The sequence below is a fragment of the Mirounga leonina genome, unplaced genomic scaffold, assembly GCF_011800145.1.
Source record: "Mirounga leonina isolate KUSES-001 unplaced genomic scaffold, KU_Mleo_1.0 Mir_357, whole genome shotgun sequence".
Lineage (NCBI taxonomy): Eukaryota > Metazoa > Chordata > Mammalia > Carnivora > Phocidae > Mirounga > Mirounga leonina.
In genome coordinates this window covers 16,563,684-16,578,929 of record NW_023270702.1, presented here as the reverse complement: position 1 = coordinate 16,578,929, position 15,246 = coordinate 16,563,684, and the positions used below count along the sequence as shown (strand labels likewise).

The following is a 15,246-nucleotide window of genomic DNA, read 5'->3' as shown; positions in this document are numbered from 1 at the left end:
CCTGATCCCAGGGTCCTGGGATCGAGCCCCACATCAGGCTCTCTGCTCAGCGGGGAGCCTGCTTCTCCCTCTCCCACTCCCTGCCACTCTGCCTACTTGTGATTCCTCTCTCTCTCTCTCTCCGTGTCAAATAAATAAATAAAATCTTTAAAAAAAAAAATGCTGCTTCTTAAGGCTCATTTAAAAAAATTTCAAAATACAAAGAAATCTATGGCAGTCATTTTATGATTCCTAAAATTGGGGGGCACTCATTTAAGGGGAGAGTGACAGAAAAATTTCGTTGCGAAACAGAAACACAAGCCGAAATGAGATGCTCCTGATGACCTGTTACACTGGCCGTCGCCTGTAGGCACGGCACTGCGTTCTGGAAACTGCTGCTCCTATTTTGAATTTCTGGACAATTTTTAGGTGAGAGTTTTCCTCCACAATCTTCTTTCTGAGATAGAGGCAAGCCCTTTTTGGTCCCGCTCCAGATTTCCCTGGGGTGGCCCAGGGCCACTGGTTGCTGCCTGCAGACTGCTGCTGGCAGGTGTGGGAGACACATTGCACAAAGCAGAGTACAGGTGTGTTGGGTACATAGGCAGCAAGAGACATACAAATGCTCAATTTCCAGTTGTGAATGTTCGTACATCTGAGTTTTGTTATCCAGGGAGTACTGCTTCTTAGAAAAAAAGTACTGCTATTAAGATCTAGTCAGGAAAATAGGGCCCATACCAGGTAAGTTCACTAGAGGGAATTTAATATAAGAATCTGTTGGGGCTTCAGCTCAGATCATGATCCCCATATCCTGTGGGGCTCTCTGTTCAGCAGGGAGCCTGCTTCTTCCTCTGCCCCTCCCCCGCTCATGCTCTCTCACTTGCGCTCTCTCTCTAGCTCTCTCTCTCTCTCTCTGTGGCTCTCTCTCTCTCAAATAAATAAAAATTAAAAAAAATAAAATAGGAATCTGTTTCAAAGGTCCTGAAATCTGGGGCCACCACCAGTTCCTGTCCATAGTGTCTTTATCATCAAGCTGTTTCTTTTAAGGAAGAATGAAGTAAACATATTTTGCAGTTGCTTCTTTCTTTTTTTTTCTTTTTTTTTTTTTTTAAAGACTTTATTTATTTATTTGACAGAGAGAGACACAGCAAGAGAGCGAACACAAGCAGGGGGAGGGGGAGAGGGAGAAGCAGGCTCCCCGCAGAGCAGGGAGCCCGATGTGGGACTCGATCCTGGGACTCCAGGATCATGACCTGAGCCGAAGGCAGTCGCTTAACCCACTGAGCCACCCAGGCGCCCCATGCAGTTGCTTCTTTCTTAAGAATATTATTTCCCACCTACATTCTTGAGGATATGTGTCCAACAAAGTTATTCTAAAACCCTTTTCTTACTTACTTTTCCTATTATGCAAGGCGTATTTTTTAAGAAAAGCCTTTAAAGTAATAAAACCAACAATGCACATTTTAGAAATTAAAAAAACATTTTCGAAAATTAAAAAATATAAAGAAAAAACTTTAAAATACCACTTATTTTACCACCCAGAGATAATACTTCCAAATTTTTAGTTGAAAAGCTTATAGAAAAACCTGTATAGGATCATACAGTCTTGTCACTGCTTTTTTTTTTTTTTTTTTTTTTTCTTTTCACTTTTTTTTTTTTTTTTTTTTTTTTGCCTTTGCACATATTTTGTTTTCTTCTTAGTTCATTAAATATTCCTCAGAAACTGTCCTTTGGTGGCTTCAGTGTATTCCAAGTCTAAATTTCTTTTCCATTTACCTACTATTAGACATTGAGTTTATGCCAACTCTGCTATTTCAAATAAAACTATAATGTAAAAGTCTTATAAATAAGCTTTTTTTCTGCTTCTTTGATTATTTCCAAACTTAAGCACAGAATAACCTCCTATTTGTCTCCTCTTAATTAGATTGGTGAGAGGAGGAAAAAAATCAGTTCTAATCACAACTTAATATGAGTAGTGCTAAATGACATGACTTCTTAAAAATAAAGGAAAATTAGAACTTTAAAATAGTTATTTGAAATGAATGAAATCTTGCCATTTGCAATGATGTAGATGGAGCATTAAGCTAATAAGTGCAGTAAGTCAGAGAAAGACAAATACCATATGATTTCACTCGTGTGCGGAATTTAAGAAACAAACAAATGAATAAACAAAGAAGAAAAGACAAACAACAACAACAAAAACCAGACTCTTAAATACAGAGAACAAACCAGAAGGGAGGTGTGTGGGAGGATGGGTAAAATAGATAAAGGGAATTAAGAGTACACTTATCTTGATGAGCACTAAAAAATGAATAGAACTGTTAAATCACTATATTGTATACCTGAAACTAATATAACACTGTGTTAATTATACTTGAATTAAAAATAATAAATAAAATATACACACTCATATATAATTGAAAAAATTCACAAACCTGTATTTAGCTAAACTACATGATGTTTTCTTTTGTATTTCATTAAGAAACCCTTAATGAATTATAACCCCCCAAAATACAATTATTTTATAATATTAAAATACAATCAATTCAAGCAACCTCTAAAGACCTTGAAAATGCCCCTTACGCCCTTCAGTATTCTCTTAATTTTCTGTTTTCATCTCAGTGAACCGAGTTTTCTTGAATATCATCCTTCAAGGAAAAAAAATCTGATTCTTTTGTATAGATTTTCCACTTTATTTAATACAGTGTCAGAGACATTATTATATTCTATTATTTCTTCAATTTTAATAAATTGCATTCAGCTAAATAATAAACTTGGATATATATCCTTATACTTATTATTATTTCTGTGGAAAACTGTTCAAAGATCTAAATGCATATTTACAAATGGACGTTTAGCAACACAATTTGCTTATAAGTAAAGGACTTCCAATATCTAAAAAAGTAAACTATACTTATTTAAGCTCATATGTCGTAATTCATGTACGACCAGAAAACATTGCACTTAGATATATAATTCATAGTCAGGTCCAAACATAAATACTATCTTTCTAAGAGATGTGTGTGTGTGTGTATGTGTGTGTACATTAAATGTTAGGGCAGATTCTTTGACAGACCTGAGCATTTAACCTGGAATTATTGGCACAACCTTAAAATTACGTTGATCTCCAAAAGGAGATTGTAGGTCATAACAATGAAGATTGTGAGCAAAGTATGTAAAATAATGTTGTGATCTCTGTTGTTACTATCTTTTAATTTTTCATAACATTTATCACCATCTGGCTTACAAATACATGTTTTTATATTTATTGCATGCCATCCTTCACTAGACTTTAAACACCATGAGAATGGGACATTTCTTTCATTCTCTGCTTTATTTACTACTTAGTACATAGCAGATGCTCAATAAATGTCTTACTTGAATAAATAAAAATTGAATGAATAAACAGTGAAGATTATTTGTTTTTAGATTTGATATACTAGAAATGACATATAGTAAGATATTGAAAATTCTGTAAATCCAACTTTTAAAAAACTTGCAAGTGTCATATTTTTGATAGCCCTTTAAAATTGAATGTGCCAAATCTTTGGCTAAATCTGTACAAGAAAGAAATGTGAATCTCAAAGCCTCATATGACATATCTTTTTTCCTCCTAAGTAAATTACAGAGTTTTGCCTTAAAAATATGATAGAGAGGGGTGCCTCACTGGTTCAGTCGTTAGAGTATGCGACTCTTGATGTTGGGGTCATAAGTTTAAGGCCCATGTTGGGCATAGAGCTTACTTAAAAAAAATATATGATAGGGACATAACTCGTTAAACCAAGCAGGATTGTAATGGTTTTAGAATGCGGTTTCCCTGACTTTCATGGAAAGTCACAAATATGTTTTTCATTTAATACAGACTTCATTTGCTATATTCTTAATAAATAAGTTAAACCTCCAACACCATAAAAAATTACCCTGGTAAATGAGTAATATGTAATTTAAATCTTCTGAAAGTGAGGATTCTCAACAGTTCAAGGATAAACTCTTCAGTGTTTTGTTTTGTTTTTTTTTTTGGAGAGGCAAAGCTAAAAAGAAATAATAAGATAGCCAGGGTCAAACCTAGTCTGACTTTATTTCCCAACAACTGTTAGGCATAGGAATGCATTGGTCACAGTGTTTAACAGAAGTTCCCGAAGTTAAATGAGAGAGTGGAATTAGAACAAATTTTAAACAAATGCTTATTAAAATCCACAACTGTATTCATTTTGGTAACTGGACCTCCAAAGCAGAATAATGAGTTTAAATACACAGCAACAGGAATCACTTTTCATTTTAATTTACAAAAGGAACTACAAATTAGGTTGGAAATAATAGAAAAAGAATCATCAACATCAGTCTTACAACCAAAGCCTTTGCTTTTATGCATCCTTGAGAGGTGAACCAGTTAATACACCAGTGCCCATTTCCATTACATCTCTTTTCTCTCTCTCTTTTGCACTCTGGCCTTCCCTTTCTAGATCCCTTCTCACCTCTCCCAACACAGCCACATCACATACTCATGCACACACACGGGTGTGTCTTTCGTATAAAGCTATTGTCTTCAGTTTCTTCTTGGCAGGTTATTTTTACTAAAGGATCTAGTCACAGGGGCGCCTGGGTGGCTCAGTTGGTTAAGCGACTGCCTTCGGCTCAGGTCATGATCTTGGAGTCCCGGGATCGAGTCCCGCATCGGGCTCCCTGCTAGGCGGGGAGTCTGCTTCTCCCTCTGACCCTCCTCCCTCTCATGCTCTCTGTCTCTCATTCTCTCTGTCTCAAATAAATAAATAAAATCTTAAAAAATAAAAAAATAAAAAAATAAAGGATCTAGTCACAATTATTTCATTAGAACAATTGCAATAGCTGCTTATTACCACAGAAAGGCATGTGAATAAAAAAGTAATTCTTTTTTCTTGTTACAAAATGCCTACCTTGCTTTTGCCATTTTCTGCAGGTATGATGCCATTCATATTACTGAAGGAGTAGAAAGAATTTTTCTGTTCAGTCTGGCCTCTGGAATCACATGGAAAGTTATTTATATCAAAGGCCAGAAAAACCACCAAGAACTTTTTACTCAGTGATCCTAGTGCTAACAAATCTATCCTAAAAAATATTTCCAAGTATGGAAAAGTATGTATGCAAGTATTGCTGCAAATAACAAAATAAATATTAGCAAAATTAAGCAAATAGAGGAGAATTTATTTTATTTTATTATAATTTTATTATTTTTAAAATTTATTTGAGAGAGAGAGAGTGAGTAGAGGGAGGAGCAGAGGGAGAGGGACAAGAAGACTGTGCTGAGCACAGAGTCTGACACGGGGCTTGATCCCGGGACCCCGAGATCATGACTTAAGCTGAAACTGAGAGATGGATGCTGAACCTACTGAGCCACCCAGTGCCCCTTTTTTATTTTTTAGGAGAATTTATTTTAAAGGTAACAGTTAAGTCACAAAATTAATGAGACATTTGTAAAATTGGCTCAGGAATGGACAGAAGCTAAAAAACAGCTCTAGGGCAGGTGATCCAAGCTATAAGAATTTCTAGAATCTCTTGTCAGTGGGTGACTGCTAGAATTAGCCAGTTCCAATTACTTTTCCTGTCTTGGTTTCAGTGGACTTAAGATTCAGAATCCATGGTGGGGGAGGTTAGTGGGGGCACTAACCCCAAAATATAGTGGGTTGAGAATTAAAAGAAATCTATTTCTCTCTCATTCAAGGCAGATTAGCAGTCGGTTCCACATCAGTCAAGGACTCCAGTTCTTCTTGTTTTACTGTTCCACCATCCCCTAGGAAGTATTGATGCTACCCACAGGATTATAGCTGGGTCACACCCTTGCATCCAAGCCTACAGAAAGGTGGATAGAAAGGCTAGGGAATATGCGACTTCCTTTTTTAAAAGATATGACCCAGAAATTATATATAATACTTCTGTTCACTTCCTGTTTACTGGAAGTTAGCCACAAATACATGGAGCTGGAGGTGAGATTAAGAAATGTGGTCTCTTGTGCCACGCTAAAACTTGGAAATACTCTATTACTAAAAGAAGGAAGAAGAGAGGGAGAGGGGGGAAAGATGGTGGAGGAGTAGGGGACCCTATTTCAACTGGTCCCCGGAATTGAGCTGGATATCTACCAGACCACTCTGAGCACCCACAAAACCAACCTGAGATGTAAGAAGATCTGGATCTCTACAAACAGAATAGTTGCAGGTGGTTGGTTTTGAGGTACGAAGTGGAGAGCCGTGATTCCACGGGCAGATATCAGAGGATAAACGGCAGCGGGAGGGTGCCTGGCCATGGGGATCCTACACCGCCGGTGAGCGACAGCCTTGCGCACTGGGGACGGGGCACAGACTCGCAGAGCGGTAGCGGCTGGGAAAGGAATTTAGGGCAGCCCCCGGGGTGGAAACCCAGAGCAGCGGGGGCGGCTGGGAAAGGAATTTAGGGCAGCCCCCGGGGTGGTGGAAACCCAGAGCAGCGGGGTCGGGCCTGTGAACTGCAGCCCCTGGGGCGGAAACCCAGAGCGGGTCGCCCACGACCGAACTGGGAGCAGCTGGCGGTTTTAGAAGCACAAAGGGCAGAGACGTGCCCCGACCTGGAGGCAGGACTGGGAGCGCTGCGGAGGGGCACACAACCCAGGACGCTGCAGTTTATAGCAGCACAGACAGAAACGGAGACAGTGTGGCCTGGGGAGCTCACTGAAGAACAGACTGTGGTCTCTCTGCTCTGAGGCAGAGGGTTGGAAATGGTATCTTCTGCTCTGACTCGTGGAAGAGACACAGAAAGCCGCCAGGGAAAGCTGCCAGAGAACAAAAGCCCCCAAAACTGATTCTCCCTGAGCCCATCCCCTGCCACAGGAGTGCAGGGCAACTCCGCCCAAACAGGGTTGCCTGAGTAACAGCGCGGCAGGCCCCTCCCACAGAAGACAGGCTGGGAAAACAAGAGGCCAGCAACCCTAAGGTTCCAAGAAAACAGGTGCATCTTGCTTGGGTTCTGGTCAATAATTTGGACTCTATACATTCCCTCAAACACCCATCAACAGAATGACTAGGAGGAGGAGCCCCCAAAATAGAAAAGACTCAGAGATTATGACTTATGCTGCAGATTTACAAATGGATGCAGATATAACCAAGATGTCGGAGATGGAATTCAGGCTAGCAGTTGTGAAGACAATGGTTAGAATGGAGAAATCAATTAATGGCAGCATAGAGTCTCTAAGGGCAGAAATGAAAGGTGAATTGGCAGAACTTAAAAATGCTATCAATGAGATCCAATCCAATCTAGATAATCTAACAGCTAGGGTAACTGAGGCAGAAGAGCGAATAAGCGACCTGGAAGACAATATAATAGATAAAAAGTGAAAAGAGGAGGCCAGGGAAAAACAACTCAGAATCCATGAAAATAGAATCAGAGAAATAAGTGACACCATGAAGCATTCCAATGTCAGAATAATTGGAATCCCGAGGGAGTGGAGAGAGAGAGAGAGAGAGAGGACTAGAGGATGTATTTGAGCAAATCATAGCTGAGAACTTCCCTAATCTGGGGAATGAAACAAACATTTGCGTCCTAGAGGCAGAGAGGACCCCTCCCAAGATCAAGGAAAAGAGGCCAACACCCTGGCATGTAATAGTAAAACTTGCAAATCTTAGAACCAAGGAAACCATCTTAAGAGCAGTTAGGGGGAAGAGATTCCTTACGTACAAAGGGAGGAACATCAGAATAATGTCAGACCTATCCACAGAGACCTGGCAAGCCAGAAAGGCCTGGCAAGACATATTCAGGGTACTAAATGAGAAGAACATGCAGCCAAGAATACTTTATCTGGCAAGGCTGTCATTTAGAAAGGATGGAGAAATGCAGAGCTTCCAAGACTGGCAGAAATTGAAAGAATATGTGACCACTAAGCCGGCCCTGCAAGAAATATTAAGGGGGGTTCTATAAAAGGAGAAAGATCCCAAGAGTGCTATACAACAGAAATTTACAGGGACAATCTATAAAAACAACATCTTCACAGGCAACATGATGACAATTAATTCACATCTTTCAATAATCACTCTCAATGTGAATGGCCTAAATGCTCCCATAAAATGGCACAGGGTTGCAGATTGGATAAAAAGACAGGACCCATCCATATGCTGCCTATGTGAGATTCATTTTGAACCTAAAAATACATCCAGACTGAAAGTGAAGGGATGGAGATCCATCTTCCATGCCAACAGACCTCAAAAGAAAGCTGGGGTAGCAATTCTTATATCAGACAAATTAGATTTTAAACTAAAGTCTGTAATTAGAGACACAGAAGGACACTATATCATTCTTAAAGGGTCTATCTAACAAGAAGATCTAACAATTGTAAATATCTATGCCCCCAACATGGGAGCAGCCATCTACATAAGCCAACTGTTAACCAAAATAAAGAGTCATATTGATAACAATACGTTAATTGTAGGAGACCTCAATACTCCACTCTCAGCAATGGACAGATCATCTAAGCAGAAAATCAGCAAGGAAACAAGAGCTTTGAATGATACATTGGACCAGATGGACTTCATAGATATTTACAGAACATTCCACCCTAAAACAACAGAATATTCATTGTTCTTGAGCGCACATGGAACTTTCTCCAGAATAGACCACATACTGGGTCACAAATCAGCTCTCAACCGATACCAAAGACTGAGATTATTCCCTGCATATTCTCAGACCACAATGCTTTAAAACTGGAACTCAATCTCAAGAAAAAAATTGACAGAAATTCAAATACTTGGAAGCTAAAGACCACTTTGCTCAAGAATGTTTGGGTCAACCAGGAAATCAAAGAAGAACTTAAACAATTCATGGAAATCAATGAGGACGAAAACACATCGGTCCAAAACCTATGGGATACTGCAAAGGTGGTCCTAAGGGGGAAATACATAGCCGTCCAAGCCTCACTCAAAAAACCAGAAAAATCCCGAATTCACCAACTAACTCTACACCTTAAAGAACTAGAGAAAAAGCAACAAACGATGCCTAAGCCATGCATTAGAAGAGAAATAATTAAAATTAGAGGAGAAATCAATGAATTAGAAACCAGAAACACAGTAGATCAGATCAACGAAACTAGAAGTTGGTTCTTTGAAAGAATTAATAAGATCGATAAACCACTGGCCAGACTTATCCAAAAGAAAAGAGAAAGGACCCAAATTAATAAAATTATGAATGAAAGGGGAGAGATCGCAACTAACACCAAGGAAATAGAAACAATTATTAGAAATTATTATCAACAACTATATGCCAATAAACTGAGCAATCTGGATGAAATGGAGGCCTTCCTGGAAATCTATAAGCTGCCAAGACTGAAACAGGAAGAAATTGACAACCTGAATAGGCCAATAACCAATAACGAGATTGAAGCAGTGATCAAAAACCTCCCAAAAAACAAGAGTCCAGGGCCTGATGGATTCCCTGGGGAATTCTACCAAACATTCAAAGAAGAAATAATACCTATTCTACTGAAGCTGTTTCAAAAAACAGAAACAGAAGGAAAGCTTCCAGACTCATTCTATGAGGCCAGCATTACCTTAATCCCCAAACCAGGCAAAGACCCCATCAAAAAGGAGAATTTTAGACTGATATCCCTGAGGAATATGGATTCCAAAATTCTCAACAAAATCCTAGCTAATAGGATCCAACAATACATTAAAGGGATCATCCACCACGACCAAGTGGGATTTATCCCCGGGATGCAAGGGTGGTTCAACATTCGCAAATCAATCAATGTGATAGAACACATTAATAAGAGGAGAGAGAAGAACCATACAGTCTTCTCAATTGATGCAGAAAAGCATTTGACAAAATGCAGCATCCTTTCCTGATTAAAACTCTTCAGAGTATAGGGATAGAGGGAACATTCCTCAAGTTCATAAAATCCATCTATGAAAAACCCACAGTGTATATCATCCTCAGTGGGGAAAAGCTGAGAGCCTTTCCCTTAAGATCAGGAACACGTCAAGGATGCCCACTCTCGCCACTATTGTTCAACATAGTACTAGAAGTCCTAGCAGCAAGCAGTCAGACAACAAAAAGAAATAAAAGGTATTCAAATTGGCAAAGAAGAAGTCAAACTCTCTCTTTTCGCAGACGACATGATACTTTATGTGGAAAACCCAAAAGACTCCACCCCAAAATTACTAGAACCCGTACAGCAATTCAGTAATGTGGCAGGATACAAAATCAGTGCACAGAAATCAGTTGCTTTCTTATACACTAACAACGCAACTATGGAAAGAGAAATTAGAGAAACGATTCCATTTACAATAGCACCAAAAACCATAAGATACCTCAGAATAAACCTAACTAAAGAGGTAAAGGATCTATACTCTAGGAACTACAAAACACTCATGAAAGAAATTGAAGAAGACACAAAAAGATGGAAAAATATTCCATGCTCATGAATCGGAAGAATAAACATTGTTAAAATGTCTATGCTACCCAGAGCAATCTATACCTTCAATGCCATCCTGATCAAAATTCCAATGACATTTTTCAAAGTGCTGGAACAAACAATCCTAAAATTTGTATGGAATCAGAAAAGACCCCGAATCGCCAAGGTAATGTTGAAAAAGAAAACCAAAGCTAGGGGCATCATGTTGCCCGATTTCAAGCTATATTACAAAGCTGTGATCACCAAGACAGCATGGTACTGGCACAAAAACAGACATATAGACCAAGGGAACAGAATAGAGAACCCAGATATGGACCCTCAACTCTATGGCCAAATAATCTTTGACAAAGCAGGAAAAAACATGCAATGGAAAAAAGGCAGTCTCTTCAATAAATGGTGCTGGGAAAATTGGACAGCCACATGCAGAAGAATGAAACTTGACCATTCTCTAACACCATTCACAAAGATAAACTCAAAGTGGATGAAAGACCTCAATGTGAGGTCTTTGCTCACAATGTGAGACAGGAATCCATCAAAACCCTACAGGAGAACATAGGCAGTAACCTCTTTGACATCACCCACAGCAACTTCTTTCAAGATACATCTCCAAAAGCTAGTGAAACAAAAGCAAAAATGAACTTTTGGGACTTCTTCAAGATAAAAAGCTTCTGCACAGCAAAGGAAACAGTCAACAAAACAAAGAGGAAACCCACAGAATGGGAGAAGATATTTGCAAATGACACTACAGATAAAGGGCCGGTATCCAAGATCTATAAAGAACTTCTCAAACTCAACACCCAAAAAACAAATAATCAAGTCAAAAAGTGGGTAGAAGATATGAAAAGACATTTCTCTGAAGAAGACATACAAATGGCTAACAGACACATGAAAAAATGTTCATCATTAGCCATCAGGGAAATCCAAATCAAAACCACATTGAGATACCACCTTATACCAGTTAGAATGGCAGAAATGGACAGGGAGAGAAATAACAAATGTGGGAGAGGTTGTGGAGAAAGGGGAACCCTCTTACACTGTTGGTGGGAATGCAAGTTGTTACAGCCACTTTGGAAAACAGTGTGGAGGTTCCTCAAAAATTTAAAAATAGAGCTACCCTGGGCGCCTGGGTGGCTCAGTTGGTTGGGCGACTGCCTTCGGCTCAGGTCATGGTCCTGGAGTCCCGGGATCGAGTCCCACATCGGGCTCCCTGCTCGGCGGGGAGTCTGCTTCTCCCTCTGACCCTCCTCCCTCTCATGCTCTCTGTCTCTCATTCTCTCTGTCTCAAATAAATAAATAAAATCTTAAAAAATAGATAAATAAAATAAGTAAAAAAACAAAAAAATAAAAATAGAGCTACCCTATGACCCAGCAATTGCACTACTGGGTATTTATCCCAAAGACAGATGTAGTGAAAAGAAGGGCCATATGCACCCCAATGTTCATAGCAGCAATGTCCACAATAGCCAAACTGTGGAAAGAGCCGAGATGCCCTTCAACAGATGAATGGATAAAGAAGATGTGGTCCATACATACAATGGAATATTACTCAGCCATCAGAAAGGATGAATACCCAACGTTTACATCAACACGGATGGGACTGGAGGAGATTATGCTAAGTGAAATAAGTCAAGCAGAGAAAGTCAATTATCATATGGTTTCACTTATTTGTGGAACATAAGGAATAGCATGGAGGACATTAGGAGAAGGAAGGGAAAAATGGGGGGGGGAATTGGAAAATGAACCATGAGAGACTATGGACTCTGAGAAACAAACAGGGTTTTAGAGGGGAGGGAGGAGGGGTATTGGTTAGCCCGGTGATGGGTATTAAGGAGGGCACGTACTGCATGGAGCACTGGGTGTTACACGAAAACAATGGATCGTGGATCACCACATCAAAAACCAATGATGTATTGTATGGTGACTAACATAACATAATAAAATTAAAAAAAAAAAAAGAAGGAAGAAGAGAATGGATGCTGGGGACCAGAGTACAGACTAGGATGAGGCAAATAAGTTGCCCTAGGTGCAAAACGAAAGAGACACTCACTCTTGCGACTGTGCAATTGCGGGTGCTCCTTACATTTTGTACCCAAAGTGCCTCATTGCCTAGTTCTGGTTCTGCTGGGGACAATTAGTAGTATCTGTCACACCTAGTTAGATTACGTGGGAGCACAGGACACCTTAATTTACAGTCCTACAAGAGTACACACATTGGGTAAGAAATATTTACCTTGAAAGAAAGTAGAATATTACTGGTGAAAGTAGAATAAATATACATATGGTGGCTGACTGAAAAAAACAATGTTCCTTACAAACATGAAGATGGCTGTAATATATTGATAAATCCCCACAGCTTTTCATACCCCTGTAGACTCACCCTTTGCCATGTGAATTTGCAGCTCCCTCTGGTAAGAGGTGGAGTCTGTTTTAACCTCTCTTTGAATCAGAATTGTATTTATGATAAGCTTTTTTTTTTTTTTAAAGATTTTTCATTTATTCATTTGAGAGGGAGCACAAGTGGAGGGAAGAAGCAGAGGGAGAGGGAGAAGCAGACTCCCCGCTGAGCAGGGAGCCCGACACGGGGCTCAATCCTAAGATCATGACTCGAGCGGAAGGCAGACGCTCAACCAGCTAAGCCACCCAGGTGCCCCTGTGATAAGCTTTAAACAAAGAATGCAAGGAAAGTGAGGTTGTGCTAGCCAGTTCTGAGCCTAAGTCTGAAGAGCATTTGCATGCTTCTTTGCAGGCTGTTGGAACCCTGTCTAGGTGCCACGTAAACAACTGGGCTAGCCTGCGACAAAGTGAATGACCACATGGACCAGAGGCAAGATTGCTCATGAGAAATGAGAGAGATCAGCAAACCTGTCTGCCCAACCTGCTGCTGAGTATAGACTCATGCATATGCCCAGCTAAGATCAGTTGAATCTGGCCCAGGCCAGAAGAATGACCCAGCAGATCAACAGTTGTGGTTGTTTTAACCAATAAAGTTTGGCATGGTTTATTAGGCAGCAATAGTTAATCGATACAAAGTCATTCATTGCTGTATCATTTATCCTAACAAGAAAGCAGAAACAATCTGAGTAGTGATAATAAGTTGTTTAAATAAATTACCCTATATTTTCTTGGAGGAATATTTTATGACCCTGAAGCTGTTCTCATGAAGTTAGCCTATAATCATGCTCACCATTATCGAGGCATCACACGACCTCAGATTCCCTTGTCATGAGTTTTTATGAATTCTCAGGGTAGATTTCGTTCTTCCTGAGTGGCAGGGTGGCTTTTCCTAATTTATCCTTTTATTGAAATGAAGCCTCATCTTTGGACGGGAATTGCAATACCTACCTAAAATCTTGTCTTATGATCCCACTTATGTGTTAATGAAGGGGGCAGAAATCGGTGGGGGAGACGAACCATGAGAGACTATCGACTCTGAGAAACAAACTGAGGGTTCCGGATGGGAGGGGGGTGGGAGGATGGGTTAGCCTGGTGGTGGGTATTGAGGAGGGCACGTTCTGCATGGAGCACTGGGTGTTATGCACAAACAATGAATCATGGAACACTTCATCTAAAACTAATGATGTAATGTATGGTGATTAACATAACATAATAAAATTTAAAAAATGTTAAAAAAAACCCCAAAAAACTCAAGGTACTACATTACTAAGTCCAGCAAAACTTTCAGAACAGCGGTTTCAAAAAGTCAGGTGTTTATGCCTCTGGTTTGCAATTTCTTCAATTTTTGATCCTTGGAGATTTTTTTTTCCTTCTGAGCTCATCTATGTATTAAAAAGGGCATTTGCTATATTTTATCCAGGATGTCTCAATGTTTTGTAATATGAAATATGGTTATAGTGTGACATGTTACCAGATACAGAAGTTTCCCTTCATAATCTTTACTCATTGGCTGGACGATGACACATTAGGCTCTGCAGTAGATGGGAGATAAAATTCTCTCTGCCCTCTAAGAGCTTGTAATACAAATGCCTGGCCTTCCTTTTCTAGCCTGATCTACTAAATCCCTCCATCCTAAGGGCACTCTAGACTATTCACTGCTCCAAACATGCCATGCATAAGATTGTGATACTTTTCATGCTGAACCCTCTGCCTATGATGTCTTTTCTCTTTTCTAACTTATCTTACACATTTTTTTATTTATCCAGTTTCTTGAGTATGTACAATGTACCAGTCACTGAGTAGGGTTCCAGAGATTTAAAGATAAAATAAAACCTCTTTTGATAAATTTACAGCTATTCAAGCTCCAGTAATGCTACATTTCTACCTAACTTTCCTTAACTTCCCAGCCAGGATTTAAATATTTCTTCTCTACATTTTCACAGTATATTTTTATGTCTTTATTTTGCACTTAACTCGTTCTGTATTCCATTGTTATTTGTTTTACGTAGAACAATATTGGAAAAATCTTCCTTGCTTTAACAGGTTATATGAGTCCCCATATAAGACGTTACCCACTGATAGCTGAATGCTTTATAAACCTCACCTGAGAGAACATCTCCCAGACCTGGGGGTCCCCTGAGATTTAGTTTTGAGCATGCTTTGATGATTCTAAATGGCTCTGCATAAGAAAAGCATGGTAATTAGGATTTAGAAACTGTATAGGGCAAGGGGACAAAAGAGGTTGATCTTAAATTTTTTTTTTTTTTAAGATTTTATTTATTTGAGAGAGAGAGAGAATGAGAGACAGAGAGCATGAGAGGGAGGAGGGCCAGAGGGAGAAGCAGACTCCCTGCCGAGCAGGGAGCCCGATGCGGGACTCGATCCTGGGACTCCAGGATCATGACCTGAGCCGAAGGCAGTCGCTTAACCAACTGAGCCACCCAGGCGCCCCAAAAGAGGTTGATCTTTAG

At 39.7% G+C, this 15,246-nt stretch overlaps 1 long non-coding RNA gene across 1 annotated transcript in view; it reads left to right on the top strand.

The window, feature by feature from the left end:
- The window catches only part of LOC118027125, a 44,068-nt gene extending 30,274 nt beyond the window's left edge, over positions 1–13,794 (top strand). The window contains exon 3 of the long non-coding RNA XR_004683757.1: positions 13,128–13,794. This is a non-coding gene — a long non-coding RNA (uncharacterized LOC118027125). The remainder of the gene's footprint in view (positions 1–13,127) is intronic.
- The last annotated feature ends 1,452 nt before the right edge of the window (positions 13,795–15,246 follow it).